Raw genomic sequence first — 20,207 nt, 5'->3', positions numbered from 1 at the left:
TTTCTTTCTTTCTTTCTTTCTTTCTTTCTTTCTTTCTTTCTTTCTTTTTCTTTCTTTCTTTCTTTTCAGTGGTAAATCTCATGATCTCTCAATTTGTCAACAAAAAATGAAGAGATTGGACAAACTGTCCTCCACATAAAGCATTTTTGCCCTCATTTTGTAATTTCTTGTCTTTATTTCATTAGCAATTTATTACTGAGGATAGTAGAATATAGACTTCTTATTTATTTCAGGTCTTGAAAGAGGCAAATATTACTTACAGCTTTGTTTTTTCTTCTCCATAAGCTACATACTGTGAATGTCATTTGTGTCTAAAAAGATGTATATTTGTTTTTGGGAAGTTTACAGGTGATAGTACTTTATATTTAAGTTTGTATCCTCTGCATTTTCTTTATTACATTTTTACATACAATTTGATACATGAGTAAAGATCATTCTACAAAATAGACAAACAAACATGTGATCAAAGGATGAACTACAGTATCCTTAAAAATAAGTTCTTCCACAGTAAAATGAAATTTCATGAAAATATATTTTCTTTGTATTCTAGATTAGAAAATAAGAAATATTCGTAGGTAATGGTACGAGTCTGCCCATGTGTCTGTGTAACAACATGGCTTCTCAGCTATGTATCTGTCTTAACATACATGGCAAATGACACGCCTACTAATAAAAATTATATAACCATATACATTCATGGCTATACCATGACCAATATTCATGGGCTATACCTATGGCTAATATAGCACATATCTGAGTGAGTAAATATTTTTCACGGGTAAATAGTATTATGCATAGATAATGTTGATTCCAAATGGTTTTTTATGTCAATCGTTAAAGCCACTGGTCAGATATATTAAATTGCATCTTATTTCTTCCAAATCTCTCTAAGTAATTGATTTTTCTAATGTCTGATCTTAACACATACTGTGATGTGGAGGCATTGGCAAACTTATCCAAACTTAAGCAGAACTTCAGCTAAAGTGTTGAAGAAAATAATCTTGAGTAATACAAGCCTCAAACTTTGAGTTTAAAAAAATTATTAAAGATTTTTTCAGAGCTCATTTTGATTCTAGTCCAGGTTCTTTAACACACACTGGGGCCTATCATGGGGGGGGGCGGGGAGGGATTGCATTGGGAGTTATACCTGATATAAATGACGAATTGATGGGTGCTGACGAGTTGATGGGTGCAGCACACCAACATGGCACAAGTATACATATGTAACAAACCTGCATGTTATGCACATGTACCCTAGAACTTAAAGTATAATAATAATAATAATAAAAAATCCCAGACCCAGAATTTCAGAAAAGTATAGAAAGCCTTATACGTTTAAGTCCCTTCCACTCTAATGGGTCCTGAGAGTGAGAAAGAAAATTGCAAATTTACCTAGGTAACAAACCTTCATATGTACCCCCGAACCTAAAATAAAAGTTAAAAAAATTGCAAAGGCATGAGAAAAACAGAATAGCATGGAGCCTTTGGTATCAGAAAAACCTACATTCAGATTCCAGCTCTCCCATCTACAAGACTTGACACTGAGCAAGTGTCTTAAAGTGACTTCGTGTGAATTTCACAACTTTTAAATTAGATTTGTATTGTCATACAAAATGTAATGTATGTAAATCATTTAACATGGTGTCTGAGATCTGGGGCATACTCAGTAATGGTAACTTATGTAATAGTAATAATGTAGTATCAATGTCCATGTATGCTCGAGAGTAGGACTGCTTAATCTTCAACCTTAACCCTTAGTAAGGTTAATATTTCTGGCTAATATATATGTAAAATTAATACATACATTTTACCTGATGGTACAAAGGTGTTTCAAATGCAGATTGTCAAAGATTTTCATAAGACATATTTGCAGTCATGGCTAAACACCAACTGCTTGATGTTGGCAGCCTGGCAAATGGAAACTGTGCCTCCAGCCTTATGGGAGTCTTCTGGCTCTCCTGCGCTCTGCAATGCTTGCCTGGGCAGGGACACACTGTTGCCAGAGGAAACTCTGGGCTTTCTGGCATGACAGATGCTCAACTATTGCTGCAACAGAGCTCAAGGCTGTGACTCCCAAAGCCCCATAAATTGGGAGAGTTTTGCCAAGAGCTTCAGTGTTATATGGCAGGCAGCAAGCTTTAACTATCAAGGGACTTTAAGGGGCTATGTGCAGAAAGTTGGCAGGCAGCCGCTTACAGAGATTTTTGAGACCCGATTGTTGTATTATTCTGGAATTAAAGAAATACTCACATACTCACAGTGTGAAAACCATTTTAGAAGCCATGCTCCCTTTCAAAATATGCTTTGTCACATGGGTTTAATGATAGAAATATTTGAGGTCTAAAAATAGTTTGGTTTTACAAAGAAAAAAAAAAAACTAGTTCAGTTCTCCTGAAATTCAGCTTTCTTTGAAAAAGAAAGAGGACTAAGAATAGAGGTAAAAATATAATAACTATCTATAAAAATAGCAGAGAAATAGTGACACATTATCGTGGACTGAATCAGAGTTATATGCCATACATTTGGCTTCATGCTCCTTTTAAAATTGCATTCTTGTCCATTCTTATTAAGTTTGGATTCCTCCCAAGAGTTCCTTTGTGGCTAATTTAATACCTGTGAACTCATGGTGATGCTAAGTATAAATTCATTGCTTACTGGATGAGTAATTTTATTTTACTTCAAAGTTATTGCAATAATTAATAAAATTTTATAAAAGCTTATATTGGTTTAAATCACTTTATTCATTTTTTCTATCAATTAATTAGAGAATAATTTATGACATTAAAAATAACTTTTTCATATATTAGAAAGCTAGGATGGAAACATAGCTGTTTAACCATATCAAAAGCACTTAAAAATCATGTCTTTGAAAGCACTGAGTTAAAAAAATTTGTGAAGTCAGGTTAAAGCCTAATGCCTTCTTCAATTTGTTCTTTTCACCTTTCACCTCATTTTACCTTGTCAATTGTATTTTATGAAGCATTGTTAGGATGCGGTTGCAAAAAATAACCTATTAGTTGGATAAACCAACTGTAAGACATGACTATATAGCAGTATATGTTGAATTATGCAGACCAAATGTTTTCTTTTCACTCTAATCATTTTACATATGTAATATTTTGTACAGAGTGGAAATCAACAAGATAGAACCTGGTCATTGCCTAATAGAATAAAACACACCGGAAAGAGGAAAATGCTATAGACATTGAAAATGCAAGTTATTCTAAATTATAGAATTTTTAGTAAGTTTAAGAAATTTAAACATATGCTTTTATTAGAAGAAACAGGAGTTAATAGAATATATCTAATGCATATTTAATTTGTTGAAGTCTTTAACTGAGGGTTTTATTCTATAAGTTAAAAGTTTTACTTTAAAAATAAATATGCCAAGTATTTAAGCATCATGTACCATGACACAAGATTTTCTTAAACTGAAGGCACATACCTCTATGCATCTGGAATTCAAGTACTTTCGATCAGAGCTTTCTTTACTTGTAAGAAAATGAGGGAAATCATATGGATTATTTACAATCAATATTTATTTTGTTTTTACTATGTGTAGGTATTCTTTTTGGTTAAGCCTAATACAAGTATCATCTACACTAAAATTATGACATTATATTATGAATTCTAAACTCAACTACCTACAAAGGTCATGCAGGTAACACAAATGAACGAAACAGGACTAATGTAAAGAAAGAGAGAATGGTAGAGACTTGTGTAAAAGAAAATGGGTTCATCTAAAGGCATTCAAACATGGTGTGTGGATTAAGGCAAATATACTTCAAAACCCAAGCTAGGTAAAAATGAAAGAGCTTCTTTTTAACATTCAAAGAGGAAATTATAAAGTTATTAAACTTCTCGTTAGGAAATAAAATCATTCACAAAAAAGCATTTGTGAAATATGCAATCAAACTTGAAAGTAAAGAAGAACAAATAGATTCCATCATTCTATATATATTTACTCCAAATACATTTTGAGTGATTTCTGTGTGCTGGACATTGTGCTAGACAAACAGAAGGAAATGGTTCTTAACTTTGTAAAGCTAACAGTTGATAAACACAGACGTAAAAGAGTTCATAGCATTCTTAAAGTAGTTCCAAAAACTCTTTACTGTATCCATGAGGGTCCACTGTGCTGCCCTACGCCAGTGGTTTTCACGTGGAAAGTACTTGAAGAGAAGTCTGAAAATATGTGATTGGAATGGAGTGATAGTTGTGGCATTTAGTAAGTCAGGACTAGAGAATCGAAACATTCCACAATGTGCTGGTGAATTACACACAATGAAGGATTTTCCATTCCAAAATGCTAGCAGTTTCTTGTTTGAGAATCATTGCTCCAGATCTTATCATCTCTAATCCAAAATTTTTATTACAATTATCCCACTCTTTGATCACAGCATCTTATTGTTTTAGATCATTTAGTGTCCCTAATGCATCTGATCTTTGACCTCATCAATATTTGTAACCCAATGACTACATGTTTTCTTTGATTTGCCCAGTAACTTCATGTTCTTATTTCTTCCTTATCTTGATTATGTTTCATTTCAACCTCATAATCCTTCCCCTACATGTACACTACATTTCCCTACTCCTCTATTCCTCAGTGCACTCTGCTGGCAAAAGACAATTTTGATTTAACCAGATTTTTCTCTGATTTCCTTCCTAAACTCTTGCTCTTAAATATAATGTAAGATATGAGAACGTGAAAGTAAAATGACCTTTCCCACTTTATTATTTTATCCTCATAAATCTCAAATTATTCCGCAGTACCAGGTGACAATACTAGTAGAATTATCTAAGAAATATTCTGACTAAGCAAAACATGTTTTGCCAATTTTCTTCTGTTATTAAGCTTTCAATAGTCCAGTCTCCTTGTTTCTCTCAAAAGATGACTATGTTTAATAATTATCTCAGCAAAAATAGGTCATTAGAAGAGATCAACTTTATCTTTTTACCGATGAGTATATATCTATGTCTTTTCTTATGTCAACTTTTTTCTCTTTGAAACTTAATCAGTGGCCTTTTCTCTTTCCAAGTGTACTTTATTTATATCCTGACTCTTACTCCTATTAGTTAAAACAGGAAGTTCTTCATTCACCTAATGCTCACCTTCTTTAATCTGCTAATATTCCACTGTGCTGAATCATTTCCATTAATATATACACACAATACAAGTGCTCTCCCTAGCTAATATCTCATTTTTCTGCAGTTCTTCATTGCAAAACTCCTTAAAGGATTATATAATGCTACCTTCCCAGTCTTACCTCCCATTTTCTCTTGATTGCATTCCAATTAGGCATTTTCCCCAGTATTCTTCTAAAGTAATTCTTTGCAAAGTCACCAGTATTCAGTTTGCCAAATTCAGAGATCCCTTGTCATATGTGTGTGTGTGTGTGTGTGTGTGTGTGTGTGTGTGTGTGTGTGTGTAATGACTCCCAAATGAGAAACTTCAGATCAGAAGTCTCCCCTGAGCTCCAGACATAAATATCCAAATTCCTACTCAAGGTCTCTTCTCATATGTCAATTAGGCAACTAAATTTAATACGTAAATCAAGAAGTTTTGGCTTTCCCTTTAATTTCATCTCTAGAACTTGCTTCTATTTCAACCTACTCATTTTAGTTAATAGCTTTACCATTTACTCAATTGCTCAATCCAAAACTTAGAAATTTCCCTTGAGCTCTCTCTCTCTTCATGTGTATATTCAATTCACCAGAAAACTGCCAACTTTCCTTTAAAACATATCTCTATTATGAACACAATGTGCCATCTTCATCCAAATGTTCTTGGTTAAAAAAAAATTCTGTTTTTTTTTGTTTGTTTTTTGTTTTTTTGTTTTTAACCTAGAATATTCTATCTTATTGCCTTATAATTGACACTTTATACAAAAGCCAGATCATTAAAAATAATATAAAATGAAAACCTTCCATTAGCTTTGCATCGTATCTACAATTAAACTTAAACTCCTTGCCCCCTGTATTCCTTGGCTGCTACCTGTGTGCCTGAATCCACCTCCTTCTGTTCTCACTCTTGGTTTCTGTTCTCCAATACTAGTGGTTTTACTATTATTCTACAAAATAACATTCTTCTTATCCCAAGTCTTTTAGTCCTGCTTTTCCCTCTATCTGTAATTCTCGCCTCTCCCATCTCTCATTTAGATTTTAAGTTCTCACACACATATTATTGAAATCTCTGGTGGGAAGTTATCATTTAAAATGTCCATTAACTGTCCTTTCTAGCTAACATATTCCTTGCCATAGAACTCTTTCTATTTAATTATTTGCTGCTATTTAACAGCACTTGAAGTTACCTTAATCATTTTTTTTTTTACTTTACCAGTTATCTCCACTTTTTTTAGATTAAAGATCCATGACACAATAGCAAAATTCCTGTATTCTGTGTCAATAATATCTCTCCAGCATTATTAACATCACCTGAAATGAAGAAATAAAGAGCTGTAAACTAACATAATGGATTGGTTTGTAAGATCATTATCATATAAATCAGAGATCTTGTCCATTATCAAGCTTAATACTTTCAAGGACATAAGCCATCAGAGAGACAAACATTGATGGCAGCCCCACAAATTCTCCATACCTGCAGTGGACATGTACTCTCTGGCTTACTGGGGGCAAAGTCACTGCTTTACATAAATTACTAACTTACATCATGAGGAGGAGTTAGTTTTAGAAAACTCTTCATTTTATAGTAGAGTTTATAGAAACTTTTGGAGGGAACAGGCTTATATCCTAGATTTGGGGTTTTAGATACTATAAGCAATGTTTAAACAGGGACATCTTATTAAGAACATTTAATAGATTTCTCCTCTTTATACAAATTATTTAACCATTTACGTGGAGGTTCAGGAATCACGTTGACAAGATTATTAGACTAGTTCGTCCGCCTTCTTTACTTTCCACTGGCGATAAATAATCACAGAAGTATATGACACTCCAGCTGCTTTAACTTCCTCCTCAGCAAGCATGGCTAAATCTTAGAAGATGAAAGTTTGATTGGAGGGAATTGGTCAAGAAAGGTAAATAATTACCAGATAATGAAGGGCCTTGTACAGCAGTCTAATTTTTATCCAACCTGAAAGGTTTTGAACAAGTGAACTCTTTAATCCAATTAGGATTTTTAGAAAGATCTCTCTTAGAGCCTCCTAGTCTATTAATATCTCGACCTTTAGTGTCATCCCTCCCTGCTATGTTACCAAGGTCTCCAGAATACTATTAAATAGAATTGGGGTCCATAGGCATTCTTGTCTCTATCACAATCTCGGGAGAAAGATCATAGAATAGGAGGTTTGTTATTCTATCTATGCTTCTAGAAGCCTTTGCTTGTTTTATCATGAGTGAGTATTAAATATTGTTAAATGAATTTTATGTATCTAATAAGATAATCACATAATTTTTCACTTTAATTATGTGAATGCAAATAATTAGATTGATTTCTCAAATGGTACACTAATACTGTTTTTCAGGGATAAATCTAACTTCATTTGAGGCATCTTCCGTATTCTATATTGTTGAATTTAAATGACTGTTATTTTCTTTTATCATTTTTTTTTTTTTTTTCTTTTGAGATGGAGTCTCAGTCGCCCAGGCTGAAGTGCACTGGCACGATCTCGGCTCACTGCAAGCTCCGCCTCACGGATTGATGCCATTCTCCTGCCTCAGCCTCCCGAGTAGCTGGGACTGCAGGCATCCGCCACCACTCCCGGCTAATTTTTTTTGTATTTTCAGTAGAGACGGGGTTTCACCGTGTTAGCCAGGATGGTCTCGATCTCCTGATCTCATGATCTGCCCTCCTCGGCCTCCCAAAGTGCTGGGATTACAGGCATGAGCCACCGCGCCCAGCCTTATCAAGAGTGTTTTATGTGTCTGTGTCTGTATGTGTGTGCACGGTTGTGTGTACTTTTGTCCATAAATTCTATAGCTTTTCTGTTATTTTTTTAGTTCCTATCTTTTTCTTCCTTATCAAGTTGAGTAACTTTTACAGACATAAGTTCTGGTCACCAAACATCTTTTTTCCATTGTCTATTTTGTTACAAAGCCAGTATATAGAGCAATGAGATGCAATATTTTATTTTCCCAATTCTCTTATATAGTTCACTTTGTTTTATATTTTGTTGAATATATTCAATGTTTTTGTTTCAATTCCACTATTGTTTAATGTACATATCTATATTTTCTATGGATCTGTTTTAAATATTTGCCTTTTTTTTCCCCCATTTTAAAGGTATTTTCATCTCTCTTCTTTCATGCCTGGTGATTGTGTTGAATGCTGAACATTGTGTTAGAAATACTGAAGTTTCTGGATTATGTTATTAAGTTACAGACATAAATTAATTTTCTTCAGTGAAAAATGAAAACAGACAGATCCTCTTGATTCTTATTACCGAGTTTCTTATACTGTCAGGCTTTAGCAACACTTCCAATGATACAGTCACTCAAGAGGCTCAGTGAAACTGAGAGGTCTGGGATATTGATGATGACTCCCTAGTATTCATCATCCATTTATCGGACTTGTGCATTCTATTTAATTAATGTTTAAAAAGTTAGTATCCTTTTTAAATGAATTTTATTGTTAAGCCTGTTCATGGAAAAGGTCTTCTCATGAATAATAATTATATTGTTACACTTACTACAACTATAATTTAATAAACAGTTTTATAAACATTTGTATTTTTCCACTAGACTCTTATCTTTTGTGACATGCAAGAATCATTTTCTCCTTAAAAAGAGTTCCACATCTTAGATTAACTTTATTTGTTAAACCTATGTGTAAGTAGAATATTCAATATATTAGCATTTAGAATATATATACATGTGTATCCATCTACTGTTCTCTGTTTCAGCACCAATTAAGACTTCCCAGTACTAGATATTACCTTGAAGAGAGAGAAGATGGACAGACATTGGCATAAAAATGCTCCTGAATAGAAATTTCTCTAGTGAGCAGAAGGCCAAGGATATAAAAAAGAGTATTTAAATGCATGTTGTCTTCACAAAGCTAAAATGTGGGCAGACAGCTTATTGCTGTTTTAATGGCACCTCACAGAGATGAAATTAACATTTGATTTACATGAGTGTCCTTGGGCAAAAGCAATTGTGACTACTCATATCCACTGATAGGAGCTGAATTAGTTTTAACCTCTCAAAGAAATAATCTAGAAGTCATAATGAAAAGCTAAATGCAGATGTCCACTTAATACATAGTGGTACTTCAAGCAGTAACAAAGAGATTGCAGCATAATAGTATTTTATACTTATTAAGTAACTATCATTTAAGGAGTCAAAATAATTTATACCATTTTCAAATGAGATAAACTAGTCACGAAATGTGACTTTATCATTCTGAAAGTAATCTATGACTTGAGATTCAAGAGACTACATAGTTAGAAAACTCTAGGACCACAAATTCAGATGCCTTCAGGAAGTCACCAAGGTTTTAAATATGCAATAGCCAATCTGACATTTTAAGATGGGATAAGAACTGTGATTAACTGGAAAGTGCAAGTCTTGCCTAAAAGCAATGAAGTTTATTGTTTTATATATTTTTCTGGTAAAATAAAATATGTATGCAAATAATGGATCCAAGGGCTACAGATTTTAGATTTTTGATTCTAGTTCAGCCCCTTGACTTTAATGTATGAGTCACACAAATTTTAAATAGGCAGATGACTTGCCCAAGGTCACATAACAGATTACTAAAAGGAGTTAGAATAGTTCTTATTCTGATGGTATTATTAAATTATGAACCTCCTTAATCCAAAATGTTTATGAATTCATGTTTTGCATGACTCTAATTAAAACCTATAATATATATGGAAGTTATCATCTTTATCATCCAGGTTTTATAAATAGAAACACCGGTGCACTAAAATTAAGTGAATTACTGGTACATCTGAAAATACAAAATAACAGTTAATTGAGCACCAATTTTCACATGCATTATACCATCAATAGTTGCAAAACTTTTTGATATAAATCATGAGTGTAATAAGTTGAATAATGTTCCTCAAAATTTCATGTCCAGGTAAGATCTCAGGATGTGATCCTATTTGGAAATAAAATCTAGTATTTGCAGATGTAATTGAATCTGGCCCAATTGTTCTGTAGAAATGATGTTTATAGTTTCTTTTGAATAAACACAGAAATTAATCCAGTCTTAAAACTTGAAAAAGTTGCAATTATCTTACCCGAGTTCCTTTCTCAGGAAACTAACTATCAAGCCTCCCAGATAGTATCAAGGAACTGAAACTTACCAGGTCACCACATCTGGACAAGGAGATACTAGACCCCTCATGTATTATGATTGTCTAGCCGAACGCCTGCTTTCTGTTGACCAACTCCTCTTCCCTAGTTCTTGTTTTTCAACACATGGATACATTTCTTCCCTACTATACAAACCCTTAATTTTAGTCCATCAGGGAGACTGGTTTCAGACAGATCTTCCATCCCTTCCACCGCAGCACCTTATTAAAGCCGTCCTCCCTGGCAGTACTCATCGTGTCATTGATTGGCTTTCAGTGTGATGAGCAGTAGAACACAGCTCAAATCCCTGGTGTTTCAGAAACATAATCAGTTAAAATGAAGCCACACTGGATAAGAGTGGGCCATAAATCCATGGACTAGTGTCCTTTTAGGAAGATGATACACACGTAGAGACAGTTAGAAAGAAGGTCATGTGATAATGGAGGCAGAGATGGGTGTAATGCAGTTACAAACCAATCAATGCCAAGGATTGCTTGTAACCTTAAGAAGCTAGGAGAGAGTCATGGAACAGATTCTCTTTCAGAGCCTCCAGAGCCAACCTGCTGACATCTTGATTCCAGACTTCTGACTTCCTGAATTACAACAGGAAAAAAATAATGATAAAATCCTGAACCACTTATTTGTGGTACTTTGTCACCGTAGCCCCAAAAAACTTATACACTGAAGAAAATCATATTTTTACTTGACTAATAAAAATTTTCAATAAGATGTTATGGCAATACCCTTACCTAATTTATGAATATATGTCATAATGAGAGTGCAATACAGACCCCAAGGCTATTAATTCATTTTTTATACCGTATCAATTGTTTTGGCTCCATGTTTACAGGGACATGTTTCCATTTATTTCAAAGCTATCTTTATTAGTTTCAAGATTGTTCATTTCAATAGTTTTTAGGGGAAATATTTTTCACTAAAACGAAATAGAAATATTTGAGCTTTAAATACCTTAAAAATTCAAATAATCTACACTTTTGTCCTTGTCCCACTACTATATAGGCATTAATACGCTACCAAAAGTAAAACTATATTATTCTAGATTTTCAAACCTTCAGGGGTTGGTCTATAGGAGGATAAAAGTCTTACTGTGATTGATAGCTATTATTGAGTCTCCGTCAAGGCAAATGACAGGGTCTTCGATTTTTGAAACTCAGTATCCAGGTCCTAGATGAGTTGGCATTATTGCTGTGTGCATTTTGCCTGAAAATGGTGATGCCTTAATGAAGAAATGGAAGTCATCCAAGGAAGAACAACAGGTATATTGTATAACATATACAATTATAATGTATATAAATATGTATAACAACATTTTCAGTGGAAAAGAAAAAACAAATAGCAACACTTACGATGGTAATTGTATGTTGAAATCGAACATAACAAGAGAGGCTTGGCAGATATTCTTGTATAATGTTTCAGTTAAAAAGGGAAATAATATTATTTAGTATTTAATTATAACAATTTTAAAAGGTATAAAATAAGTATTAAATGATCACTTATAGTTAGTAGACAAAATAGGCCCATTTGATTTTCAAAATATACATATAACTATATTTGTAAGACCCACCTATAATGAAAATGTATTGATTACCATCTATGCAATAAAATCATAGTCACACATTTATTAATTTTCAATCTAAATATACGTAAAAACAATTGATTTGTTTGAAGAGAAACAATTTGAAAAATCAGATACATTTTACATCAGTAATCAGGAATTCCTGTAATAGATGCAAAGCATCTAGTTTTGTGATGTTTAGATTATAATTTCAGGAATTCATTGAAAGTGGGATCAATTTTATATATAAAACTTTTGTTGATATTATTAATACTTCATATATGAAAAAATTTCAAGTCAGAAATAGATCCAAATGTGATTTCCAACTCATTTAGAAGTATCAAGATTATTATTGATATCCAATTAACCCATAATGTACCTAACATACAGAACACATGGTCGTGCAAAAATTACTATAATATCACCTCCTTGGGTAAATCACTTGGGTTTTTTAGTTATTAAACTTGCCCTTTGCCCAAGCTAGTCCCCATGGTAGATACTGCCCATGGGGAGACTTACTTCCCCATTTCTACTCATGTTAACTCTCTTTAAATCTCCTGCTGTGGTCAGGGTCTGAGAAAACCTGGAATTGGGGTAGTATCACTTTAGGATATTTGGAGATTTGCTTAATATTAATAATATAGGTTACCTTTATTAAGCACACACATGCGTAAGAAACTCTTCTGAACATTTTATCTTTTAAAGTCATTTAATTTTCAAACCTTAAAAGGTACAATATTAGAATTGTTTTAAGATAATGTACATAGTATAAATTTTTCAAGGAATAAAATAATGTATATAAAAGTGTATAAAGAGTTGGAAAGATTCAGGAACTGATCAGAAAAAAAAAGCTATGACCAAGAGGTCAAGAAATGGCAGTAGCACACACAAACTTTATTGAGTGAGGGAAGTGTGAACAAGTTTGTATGTAGACCGATGGAGGAATCCCTCACAGCAGGAGGCTGTCTAAGGGCTATACAGCAGAGTTGTTACTCATAAGAGGAGGAAGGCAAGGAAGGAAAGTCCAAGGGAAAAGGATGCTGGAGATGGGGTTTACCTGTCTAGATGCTGTCTCTCAGTAGCACTGTGGAGACTCTGTGTTAGAGAACCACAAAGGGCAGCAGCAGCAGTATGTTGGTGTCCTCTACAAGGCTTACATGAGGCATGGCTGGCAAATGTTGGCTTTAGAAGCATGCAAAGCAGACAGGCTCTAATGACTAAAAAGGGCTATTTTGAAAATAATTGAATATGTAAAAGTTTGAATTTAGTGTTGTTGGGCTTTCGAAATAACTGATCTTAGCCTATAGTAAATAAATAAGCAAATTAGATGTCAATACACAGAGACCATCTTTTTGAATCATTTACATAATAGTGTTATAATGTTGGTTATTTGTATTATAAATCTCTCAAAAATACATCTGTTGAGTATCTATGGGATACATATTATGGAAGCAATTTAGGGATGTACAGTAATTATTATATTGTTCTTACAATCAATGAGATTATGCTTTGATGGAAGTGTTTGCATATACCCAAACTGACCTCAAACAACTTTCCAGATGGAGTCTTCAACAGTAAGTTAAAGTCCAATATTGACAAAGCATTAACCTTCTAGTGTTATTTTAGCATTGGCCTAATGTTAGCACTTTCTATAAGACAAATTTCAGTTACTATATCATACCTCATTTCTAGCTGATGCTTGAAGTCAACATGTTAGTTTACTTATTTCAACCTTGTCCAGTAAATTATATGCAAGTTCAGAAATAAAAAAAAAATATTATATACTATACAATCTCTGAGATCTTGTTCAGCTTTAAAACTCTATGGCCATGTATGAACAATCTTCTGTATTTTATACAAATCTTTAAGCCCTTTTTTTAACCCAGTCAACTATTTTACTTGAGCTAATGGCATAAAATTCACTTTAATGCTGTAATGGCATAGGAGTGGCTCATTGCAATTATGTCTATGAAATTATTGTTTGGGGATCAAATAAAAAATCAATCCATTTTTTAATAGGATTATAGCATTCTGTTCAAATTATTTCTGTTGAACCAAAGTCTATAGAGGCATCAACATTAACCTAAGTTAAGAAAAGGAGATGGTAAGAACAAGCTTTGAAATAAATTACTTTTGAATTTCAGAATTTAAATGAAAAGTTTCTGACATATTAAATTTTGGGAACTACTTCACTCACGTTACTTTATCTGTTATAGGTCACCAGAATGCTAAAGAATAAAACTACTTTCAAAGAAACTATTAGGCCAACAAACTGAACCTAAGCATACCAAAAATAAAATATAAATTTGTACCTCATCTCATTACTATGGCGAAGAGTTTTTTCCTCGTTTCACATAACTTGTTCTAATTATAAAGGAAATTATATTACTGATAGATACGAAAGCTCAATAATACAAATGGAGAACAAATCACTTGAGATTATGAAAGTCTCTTTAATATACTATAATAATAAGAATTAGATAATCTAAGTAGAATACTAATTTAAAGACATTTTATTTGATTATACATTTTTAAATTCATCTTGTCATTTATTCTCAAAATGATGAATTTAATTAATTTTGGGGTGCACTTACTTTGTGTCATATTTTACAATAAGGTTAGCCTGGAATAGAGAATCATTGAAAATTAGTGAAAATACTTAAAAATTAAAAAATACTTAAAGATCCTTAAAATATTGTAGAAAATGCTATGAAATCATTTTATTCAAGGTAGTCAGAAAGAATTTTTCAATGCACTCTAATAGTGCTACCTAATTTAGAACTCCTCTCATCTCTTAAGCATTTATTTATTTAATACTACAATTTTAAACTAAAGTAAGAAAATTTGTTTTTAAAATTTAAGCCACAGGTCACAAGAGGCTAGAAGTTTTCTGAATATATTATGGAAAGCCTTTTCTGTGTGATTAGGATAATATTATTGATCAAAGTTTTGTAATGGTACTAGGTGCCTTTATTTGTTGTTGGTTTTTGTTTTTCTAGTTTACTACAAATACAACTGTTTGAAATAAGGAGCCACAGCATCATCAAAAGGAAACAGTGGAAAAGAAAATAGTGGAAAACACTTCTTTTCCACTGATCATGCAAAGTAAGAACAGCTTTTACTGCTACCAGTTTCAAACATGCTTTTCATGTTTTTAAGCAAAAAGAAAGCAGCAAATCGTACCCCAAAAAACCAAAGCATAATTTTCCAAAAGAATTGGTCTAGTGAAAAACAGAAGCAACAACAACAAAAACAGGTGCTCATACACTCAAATTTTTATACAAATATTCTTTATTTACATATAACTGTAATACATTAATTTACTCAATCTTTATCTATGTAATTATCCCCAGGCAGTTTGATATTGGGTGTATGTGATGTTGTATTAGAGATAAAATCTGCCCTGTGTAAGCTAATATTCTAGCAGGGAAAAAAAGACAGTAAATCAGAGATTATTGACCATTGAGATAAATTATATGATAAAATCAGGCATTTAATTAGTTTAAGGAAAACTTCTGGGAAAATAGTTTAAAATTGTCACAGATTATTTTGCATTATTAATTCAGTTTAAAAATCTTTACTATTCACTCTTTAAAGGTTATGCATAAAAGCTATAAAACTCTTGTCCATTTTTCTTATTGTATTTTTTTTTTCCAGAAACAAGTCACAGGAAATTCCTTTAAAGATTGTCATTGGAATACACTCAACATTGTGAAGTCCCCTCATGCTCATGCTGCTATAATTGTCATGCATCTGTAGGCCACCTATTTCATCTCAGGGAAGTTGCAAAAATCCTTTTAATAACAACTCAATCCCTTGTCTGAGGATTATAAAGAAAGAGTGGTAGCAACTATAAAATGCACACAGAAAAATAGAAGAATAGCAACGTGTACATCGATTTTATCTGATCTTATCACTGTTGTTTTGGATTGTCAGTGATGTAACAAAGCAGTCTGAAGAGCTTATTACACAGCCTTGCTGGAGCAGGGTAGTAGGTTTGTATTATTTTAGTACGTGTTAAATAGTTATTTTTAAGCAAAAAACATTTTGAATTTTTTTTTTCTCTCAAAACTTACTTTATGGAAAAATTTCATAGTATGTGATATACAATGTAGTAAGTCAATTTAGAAGTACTGCAAGGAAATCTTTACTGACAAAGCTTTGTTAATATATTTTAGTGAACCATGAGAAAGTATTATTTGTATAGTTTAAAAAATAGTAAAAATATTAGTCTTCTGCCTAATATATTCACAAAACTTGTTTATTTGTCGTAAGTGCTAAAAAGCATATGTCCATTTGCTGTACATCTATTTAATAAAGAAAAACATATGCTTTCTTGGTCTTTTCATGTATTCTTTACAAAATTTAAAATATTGTAATATCTGAACATTCTACTGAAGTTTTTTAAAATAACAAGAACTTAATGTTTGGAATTTATAGAAATTTTTAACATTGATTTCTAGATGTTTATTCATGGGCTATCATATTACAAAATCACATATCTCTGGACATATTAAAAGTAGATTTACCAAAATGCATTTTGACTCTTTTATGAATTACCATGTCAAAGCTAAACAGCTATTAACAACAGTTCAAAACCTGCAAAATCTAAGATTGTTCACTTAAGTGTTCACTAATCACCAGTAGCAAGGACAGTGTTTCACTTTGTATGTAAAACAGGTTATTCAGCAGTCAGAGTGCTGAGAATTTCCAAGACATGAAGCTGTTTGAAATTTCTACTTCACATTTCAAAAGAAAGATCCTTGTGCTAATCAACAATAAAAATATCAAAGAAATGCTAAGCTGGAGTGATTATATGATACATAGGTACTGCTCAATTCTTCCATCTAAAAGAAAGAGCACATTACTTATTTTAATGATGGTGACTTGCAGAAATGTTAATAACCCAAAAGAAGGTTAGTTAGAGGAGGCAGAAGCTACACCAAATGATTCTGCATTCTGGGAAAGGAGAAATTCTTACTCACTTAAGTAATGTTTTGGGGAATTACTAGGGGAATCACAATAAATGTGCTGAAAAGCAGCTCCCAGGTCTGAGAACAAAGTGCTCTAGTAGGGACTTTTTCATATAACAAAGATATAGCAGCTTAATGGGCACTCCGTCCTCATAACACACGTATCTATCATAAAATTACAACAAAAAATATTTGTTCTTCAGGCAGATCTCCAGTTTGTGGCTGCTTGCTGCTATCCACCTTTCTTTTTTTTTTTTTTCGTTTTCTTTTTTTTTGTTTGGAGAGACAGGGTCTCCCTCTGTCACCCAGAGGCTAGAGTGCAGTGATGCAATCTCGGCTCACTGCAACCTCTGCCTCCCGGGTTCAAGCGATTCTCCTGTCTCAGACTCCCAAGTAGCTGGGACTATAGACACGCACCACCACACCCGGCTAATTTTTGTATATTTAGTGGAAACGGGGCTTCAGAATGCTGGCCAGGCTGGTCTCAAACTCCTGACCTCAGGTGATCCACCCGCCTTGGCTTCCCAAAAGTGCTGGGATTACAGGCCTGAGCCACTGTGCCCTGCCTCTCCACCTTTTATGGAAAGAAGAAATAGTATTTATATAGGATCACTTGATGTACTGTACATTCACTCGTTTATATTAGTCTCCAATACAGGACAATCACCCATGATAGTACAGGAAGAAAATATTAGAATTTCTATTTCCATTTTTCTACCTCATCCTATTTATGTTTTCGTGCATGATTTATAATGTACAAAATACTTAGTAGAGTGATGTTTGCATAAAAATATTTCAAGTTTGAGATACATAAAGTTGAGATGAGGGCCCAACCCTCAAGTAAACTTAATAATTTTGGTTTAAAATAAGGTCATTTGCTACAGTGAAGTACACTATATGTATGGCATTACATTCTCTCTCCATCTGTGCTAAATGTGCCTCAATTTTCTTTCAGTGAGCTAACTCTCCCATGATAGATACAGAATTATTGGTGCTACTTTCAAAATTTTTTGCCATCTCCTGGCTGAAGAACGGGCATACGAGCAATATTGAATAATCAGACTTCCTCTCCCTTGCGACTATAAGTCCTGAGCAGAAAAAAAACAAAGCCTGAAGATGGCTGTAGCTGATCCATTCAGAAGGTAATGGCCTGAAGAGTTTACCCAGTAGGTCATTCATTTGATGGATTTGTTCTGACACATATTGATGGCAGTGGCTGCTGTCATCATGCAGGCTACAGCGGGGAAGCGTGGCTGGGGTTGCACACTCCATGGAGCCAGTGGGAGCCCTGCCACTTCTGAAGAGAGCTCCCTGTGCCACTACAGAGGCCCAAACCGCCCCTGCAATTCCAGGCCTCCTGTTAAACGATGCAAGCAGGAGCGCCTGGGAGGGGCTACAGTTGTCCAAACTGCAGCTATGGATCCAAGCCTCCCTGTGCTCTTGGGTGAGCCAGGAACAGGCAGGATCAGCCCTCCAGGGTGCAGCTGCAGCCTCCCCACCTGCAGTTGCGGACCTGGGCCTCCTGCTCCATGAAACAGGCAGGAGCTGGAGACAAATGGGAGCCCTGCCCCTTCCAAGTTGCTGGGTGCAGCTGCGGCTGCCCTCCCAGGCACAGGACCTGGGCGTCTCAGCAGCCTGCACCCTCGGGGCCCCATGAAGGACCAACCCCCCACCTCCAGTCCCTGAAGGTTTAGGGGTGTCTGCTCCCACTACCTGGCCACTCTGCTCCTGGCACCTGCTCCAGTCAGATGGAGGGGAGGGATGACCAAGCCCTGGGGCCATGAATGGGAGCAGTAGGCAGCGAGGGCCTGAAGACTGAGGGCCAGGCTGCCAGTCCTGGACCAGAGTGGGGACTCCTTCTGCCTCTTCCGGGCCTGCCCATACCTGCCCATGGGCCAATCCACAGGCACTTCCTCCTTTCTGAGGCCTGTAAAAGCCGTGGGCTCAGCCAGACAAGGGCGGAGGACTGCCAGAGGATGAAGGAGGCAAAGCGAGATGTCTTTGGCAGGGACGACCAACTGCAGAGAGCAATACCTTCTCTGCTGATAGCTGGGATGACCAGCTGCAGAGGAGTATCTGAGGAGTATCCTCTCTGCTGAAAATTGCAGAGACGACCTGCCGGCAGAGAGGAGCTGGCAGAGAGGAGCTACTCTCTCTGCTGAGAGCTTCAGAAACCTGCAGAGATGTAAAAATGACTTGCATACAGAAAAGAGCCACCCTCTCCAGGGACGCCTCTGCTAACAGCTGAACACTCGACTGGACGACCAGAGAGGAGCCACCCAGCCCTCTGAGCTGTTCTAACATTAAATAAAACTCTTCCTGTGGCCGGGCTCAAGGGCTCACACTTATAATCCCAGGACTTTGGGAGGCTGAGGTGGGTGGATCACTTGAGGTCAGGAGTTCAAGACCTGCCTGGTCAACATGATGAAACCCGGTCTCTACTAAAAACACAAAAATTATCTGGGCGTGGTGGCACATGCCTGCAATCCCAACTACTTGGGAGGCTGAGTCAGGAGAATTTGTTGAACTTGGGAGGTGGAGGTTGCAGCAGTGAGCCGAGATCACACCACTGCACTGCAGCCCGGGTGACGCAGCAAGACTCCGTTTCAAAAAAAAAAAAAAAAAAAAAAAAAAGAAACAAAAAAAAACACTCCTTCTTCACCCTTCACTTGTCTGCCTACCTCATTATTCCTAGCTGCAGGACAAGAACTCAGGCAAAGGTGCTGCGCCACAGAGATTTCTGGTCAGAAAAATCGACATCCCCCACCCCCCAGAGATCTCATAACAATATGATAATTCTTTTTAATCTACATTTGATCATAAAATTATGTTTATCTGACATAACATGGAAAATCAGAACTTAAATGGATACCAGTGGTGTGTAAATATATATCAATTCTTTTAATTATGCTAGAATGGTGATGATTTCTCCAAATGCTTTTCTGTTAGTATCTGATTTTCTTAGAGATTAAAAATTTCTCAGAATTATAAAAATCCCTATATTCATTCATATAACATTCTCTGTCAACCAAATAAGATGAAAAGTCAAAAAACAACATAGACTGGGCATGGTGGCTCACACCTGTAATCTCAGCACTTTGGGAGGCCGAGGCAGGTGGATTGCTTGAGGTCAGGAGTTCGAGAACAGCCTGTTCAACATGATGAAACCCCATCTGTACTAAAAATACACACGCACACACACAAAAATTAACTGGGCATGGTGGCACATGCCTATAATCTCAGCTACTCGGGAAGCTGAGGCAGGAGAATGACTTGAACCTGGGAGGCAGAGGTTGTGTTGAGCTGAGATAGAGGTACTGCACTCCAGGCTGGGTGGCACAGTAAGACTCTGACTCAAAAAAAAAAAAAAATGCATATATACACAGACACACACACAC

The sequence above is a fragment of the Piliocolobus tephrosceles genome, chromosome 4, assembly GCF_002776525.5.
Source record: "Piliocolobus tephrosceles isolate RC106 chromosome 4, ASM277652v3, whole genome shotgun sequence".
Classification (NCBI taxonomy): domain Eukaryota; kingdom Metazoa; phylum Chordata; class Mammalia; order Primates; family Cercopithecidae; genus Piliocolobus; species Piliocolobus tephrosceles.
Note: the sequence above shows the minus strand (reverse complement) of the source record.